This window comes from Lepus europaeus, unplaced genomic scaffold (assembly GCF_033115175.1).
Source record: "Lepus europaeus isolate LE1 unplaced genomic scaffold, mLepTim1.pri SCAFFOLD_32, whole genome shotgun sequence".
NCBI lineage: Eukaryota > Metazoa > Chordata > Mammalia > Lagomorpha > Leporidae > Lepus > Lepus europaeus.
The window spans coordinates 2,664,443-2,670,813 of NW_026909196.1; positions in this window are offsets into that span (position 1 = coordinate 2,664,443).

The following is a 6,371-nucleotide window of genomic DNA, read 5'->3' on the forward strand; positions in this document are numbered from 1 at the left end:
CCTTTACTCCAAAACCATTTGTACTATGATTTTCTCGGTCCATTGCATACGAATTCCACACCACTTTGTCCGGATATGACTGGATGAAACTGGAAATATCCCTTTTTTTTTGGCTAACTCACCCCAGATATTCCTACAGCCTCTGTGTTTGTGTTTTCTGTATATTATCCCTGGGCATTATTTTTTTGAATGTTTTTTATCAGGGAACATTTAATTTTGTACCGTTGAAACACTAATTGTTTCCACATGGAGACACCAGCTCTGCACATTCGTATTTTCTAGGGAGAAAGCTAGAAGAACGGCCGCAAACAAACATGATATTTCTGTTTGTATAGATGACATTTTATGCATTTGCCAAATAAAAGACTTTGCTTTTCTCCAACACATTTTTACTGTGATTTTCTCGGTCCATTGCATATGAATTCCACACCAGTTTGTCCGGATATGACTGGATGAAACCGGAAATATCCGGTTTTGTTTAGGCTAACTCAATCACAGATATTGCTACAGCCTCTGTGTTGGTGTTTTCTGGATATTATCAATGGACTTTATTGTTTTGAATGTTTTTTGACGGGGAACATTTTATTTTGAGCTTGGATACAATAATTAGTTCCACATGGAGACACCAGCTCTACACATTCGTATTTTCCAGGGAGAAAGCTAGAGGAACTGTGTAAACAAACATGATATTTCTGTTTGTATCAATGACATTTTATAGACTTGCCTAACGAAAAGACTTTGCTATTCTCCAAAGCGATTTGTACTGTGATTTTCTCCATCCATTGCATAAGAATTCCAAACCAGTTTGTCCGGATATCACCGGATGAAACCAGAAATATCCGGTTGTGTTTGGCTAATTCAATCCGAAATACTGTGAAAGCCTCTGTGATTGTGCATTTCTGATATTATCCATAAACTTTATTGTTTTGAATGTTTTTATCAGGGAACATTTAATTTTGTACCGTTAAAACACTAATTCGTTCATCATTGGGAAACCAGCTCTAAACATTCGTATTTTCTATTAGTAAGGTAGAGGAACGGCGGCAAACAAACATGATATTTCTGTTTGTATAGATGACATTTTATGCACTTGCCTAACGAAAAGACTTTGCTTTTCTCCAAAACCATTTGTACTGTGATTTTCTCGGTCCATTGCATACGAATTCCACACCACTTTGTCCGGATGTGACTGGATGAAACTGGAAATATTCGGTTTTTTTTTAGCTAACTCAATCACAGATATTGCTACAGCCTCTGTGTTTGTGCATTCCTGATATTATCCACAGACTTTATTGTTTTGAATGTTTTTTATCAGGGAACATTTAATTTTGTACCGTTGAAACACTAATGGTTTCCACATGGCAACACCATCTCTTCACATTCGTGTTTTCTAGGGAGAATCCTAGAGGAACTGCGGCAAACAAACATGATATTTCTGTTTGTATCGATGACATTTTATGCACTTGCCTAACGTAAAGACTTTGCTTTTGTCCAAAATCCTTTTTAGTGTGATTTTCTCCATAGAAGGCATACAAACTCAACACCAGTTTGGCCGGATATGACTGGATGAAACCGGAAATATCCGGTTTTGTTTTGGCTAACTCAATCCCAGATATTCCTACAGCCTCTCTCTTTGTGTTTTTCGGATATTATCAATGGACTTTATTCTTTTCAATGTTTTTTTATCAGGGAACATTTAATTTTGAACTTAGATACACTAATTGGTTCCATATGGAGACAGCAGCTCTACATATTTGTATTTTCTAGGGAGAAAGCTAGAGGAACTGCGGCAAAAAGCCATGATATTTCTGTTTGTCTAGATGACGTTTTATGCACTTGCCTAACGAAAAGACTTTGCATTTCTCCAAAACTATTTTTACTCTGATTTCTCGGTCCATTGCATATGAATTCCAAAACACTTTGTCTGGATATGTCCTGATGAAATCAGAAATATCCGGTTGTTCTTCGGCTAACTCAATGCGACATATTGTGAAAGATTCTGTGTTTGTGTTTAATGGATTTTGTCGATGGACTTTATTGTTTTGAATATTTTTATCAGGGAACATTTAATTTTGTACTGTAGAAACACTAATTGGTTCCCCATGGAGAAACCAGCTCTACACATTCGTATTTTCTAGGGGGAAAGCTAGAGGAACTGCGGCAAACTAACATATATCTGTTTGTATAGATGACATTTTATGCACTTGCCTAACGAAAAGACTTTGCTTTTCACCAAAACCATTTGTACTGTGATTTTCTCGGTCCCCTGCATATGATTGCCACAGCACATTGTCTGGTTATGACTGGATGAAACCAAAATATCCGGTTGTGTTTTTACTAACTCAATCCGAAATATTTTGAAAGCCTCTGTGTTTGTGCATTCTTTATATTATACAGAAACTTTATTGTTTGAATGTTCTTATCAGGGAACATTTAATTTTGTACCGTTGAAACACTAATTCGTTCATCATTGGGAAACCAGCTCTAAACATTCATATTATCAAGGGAGAAAGCTAGAGGAACTGCGACAAACAAACATGATATTTCTGTTTGTATAGATGACGTTTTAGGCACTTGTCTATCGAAAGACTTTGCTTTTCCCCAAAACCATTTTTACTGTGATTTTCTCGGTCCATGGTATACGAATTCCACACCACTTTGTCTAGGTCTTACTGGATGAAACCAATAATATCCGGTTGTGTTTTGGCTAACTCAATCCGAAATATTGTGAAAGACTCTGTGTTTGTGTTTTCTGGATACTATCCATGTACTTTATTGTTTTGAATGTTTTTTAATCAGGGAACATTTAATTTTGCGCTTGGATACAGTAATTGGTTCCACATGGAGACACCAGCTCTACACATTCTTATTTTCTAGGGAGAAAGCTAGAGGAACTGCGACAAACAAACATGATATTTCTGTTTGTATAGATGACATTTTATGCACTTGCCTAACGAAAAGACTTTGCTTTTCTCCAAAACCATTTTTACTGTGATTTTCTCGGTCCATTGCATACGAATTCCACACCACTTTGTCCAGGTCTGACTGGATGAAACCAGAAATATCTGGTTGTGTTTTGGCTGACTCAATCCTAAATATTGCTAGAGACTCTGTGTTTGTGTATTCCTGATATTATCCACAGACTTTATTGTTTTGAATGTTTTTTATCAGGGAACATTTAATTTTGTGCTGCGAAACACTAAATCTTTAGACATGGAGACACCAGATCTACACATTTGTATTTTATATGGAGAAAGCTAGAGGAAATGCAGCAAACAAACATGATATTTCTGTTTGTCTAGATGACATTTTATGCACTTGCCTAACGAAAAGACTTTGCTTTTCTCCAAAACCATTTGCACTGTGATTTTCTCGGTCCATTGCATAGAATAACACATTAGTTTGTCCGGATAAGACTGAATGAAATGGTAAATATCCGTTTTTCTTTTGGCTAACTCAATCCAGGATATTGCTACAGCCTCTGTGTGTGTATTCCTGATATTTTCCACGGACTTTATTATTTTGAATGTTTTTATCAGGGAACATTTAATTTTGTGCTTGGAAACCCAAATTGGTTCATAATGGCAACACCAGCTCTACACATTCGTATTTTCTAGGGAGAAAACTAGAGGAAAAGCGGCAAGCAAACATGATATTTCTGTTTGTATAGAGGATATTTTATGCAATTGCCTAACGAAATGTCTTTGCTTTTCTCCAAAACCATTTGTATTGTGATTTTCTCGGTCCATTGCATACGAATTCCACACCACTTTGTCCGGATATGACTGGATGAAACCGGAAATATCCGGTTGTGTTTTGGCTAACTCAATCCGAAATATTGCTACAGACTCTGTGTTTGTGTTTTCTGGGATTATCACCGGACTTTATTGTCTTGAATGCTTTTTATCAGGGAACATTTAAATTTGTACCGTTGAAACACTAATTGGTTCAACATGGGAACACCACATCTACACATTCGTATTTTCTAGGAAGAAAGCTAGAGGAACTGTGGCAAACAAACATGATATTTCTGTTTGTCTAGATGACATTTTATGCACTTGCCTAACGAAAAGACTTTGCTTTTCTCCAAAACCATTTGTACTGTGATTTTCTCGGTCCATTGCATACGAATTCCACACCACTTTGTCTGGATATGACTGGATGAAACCAGAAATATCCGGTTGTGTTTTGGCTAACTCAATCCGAAATATTGCTACAGACTCTGCGATTGTGTTTTCTGGGCATTATCACTGGACTTTATTGTCTTGAATGTCTTTTATCAGGGAACATTTAATTTTGTACCTTTGAAACACTAATTGGTTCATCATGGGAACACCAGCTCTACACATTCGTATTTTCTAGGGAGAAATAGAGGAACTGTGGCAAACAAACATGACATTTCTATTTTTATAGATGACATTTTATGCACTACCTAAGGTAAAGACTTTGCTTTTCTCCAAAATCATTTGTACTGTGATTTTCTCAGTCCATTGCATACGAATTCCACACCACTTTGTCCGGATATGACTGGATATGAAACCAGAAATATCCACTTGTGTTTGGGCTAACTCAATCCGAAATATTACTACAGCCTCTGTGTTTGTGTTTTCTGAATATTATTGATGGACTTTATTTTTTTGAATGTTATTTATCAGGGAACATTTAATTTTGGGCTCGCAAACTCTAATTGGTTCCACATGGAGACACCAGCTCTACATGTTTTTATTTTCCAGGGAGAAAGCTAGAGGAACTGTGGCAAAGAAACATGATATTTCTGTTTGTATCGATGATATTTTATCTACTAGCCTAATGAAAAGACTTTGCTTTTCCCCAAAACCATTTTTACTGTGATTTTCTCGGTCCATTGCATACGAATTCCACACCAGTTTGTCCGGATATGACTGGTTGAAACTGCAAATATCCGTTTTTTTTTTCCTAACTCAATCCCAGATATTGCTACAGCCTCTGTGTTTGTGTATTCCTGATATGATCCACTGACTTTCTTGTTTTGAATGTTTTTATCAGGGAACATTTAATTTTGTACCGTTGAAACACAAATTGGTTCCACATGGAGACACCAGCTCTAAACATTCGTATTTTTTAGGGAGAAACCTAGAGGAACTGCGGCAAACAAACATGATATTTCGTTTTTCTAGATGACATTTTATGCACTTGCCTAATGTAAAGACTTTGCTTTTCTCCAAAACCATTTGTACTGTGATTTTATCGGTCCATTCCATTCGAATTCCACAACATTTTGTGCGGATATGACTGGATGAAAGCAGAAGTATCCGGTTGTGTTTTGGCTAACTCAATCCTAAATATTGCTAGAGACTGTGTGTTTGTGTTTTCTGGATATTAACAATGGACTTTATTGTTTTGAATGTTTTTTATCAGGTAACATTTCATTTTGTACCGTTGAAACACTAATTGGTTCATCATGGGGACACCAGCTCAACACATTCTTATTTTCAAGGGAGAAGGCTAGAGGAACTGCAGCAAACAAACATGACATTTCTGTTTGTATAGATGACATTTTATGCACTTGCCTAATGAAAGACTTTGCTTTTCTCCAAAACCATTTTTCTCTGATTTTCTCAGTCCCTTGCATAAGAATTCCACACCAGTTTGTCTGGATGTGACTGGATGAAACTGGAAATATTCAGTTTTGTTTTGGCTAACTCAATCCGAAATATTGCTACAGCCTCTGTGTTTGTGTATTCCTGATATTAACCACGGACTTTATATTTTGAATATTTTTTTTCAGGGAACATTTAATTTTGTGCTTGGAAACACTAATTCGTTCCACATGGAGACATCAGGTCTACATGTTTTTATTTTCTAGGGAGAAAGCTAGAGGAACTGCCGCAAACAAACATGATATTTCTGTTTGTCTAGATGACATTTTATGCACTTGCCTAACGAAAAGATTTTGCTTTTCTCCAAAACCATTTGTACTTTGATTTTTCTCTGTCCATTGTATACGAATTGCAAAACACTTTGTCCGGATATGACTTGAAGGAACCAGAAATATCTGGTTGTGTTTTGACTAACTCAATCCGAAATATTGCTACAGCCTCTGTGTTTGTGTATTCCTGATATTATACACGGAACTTATTCTCTTCAATGTTATTTTCATGGAACATTTTATTTTGTGCTGGGAAACCCTAACTGGTTACACATGGAGACACCAGCTCTACAAATTCATATTTTCTAGGGAGAAAGCTAGAGGAACTGTGGCAAACAAACATGATATTTCTGTTTGTATCGATGATATTTTATCTACTTGCCTAACGAAGACTTTGCTTTTCTCCAAAACCATTTGTACTGTGATTTTCTTGGTCCGTTGCATACAAATTCCACACCAGTTT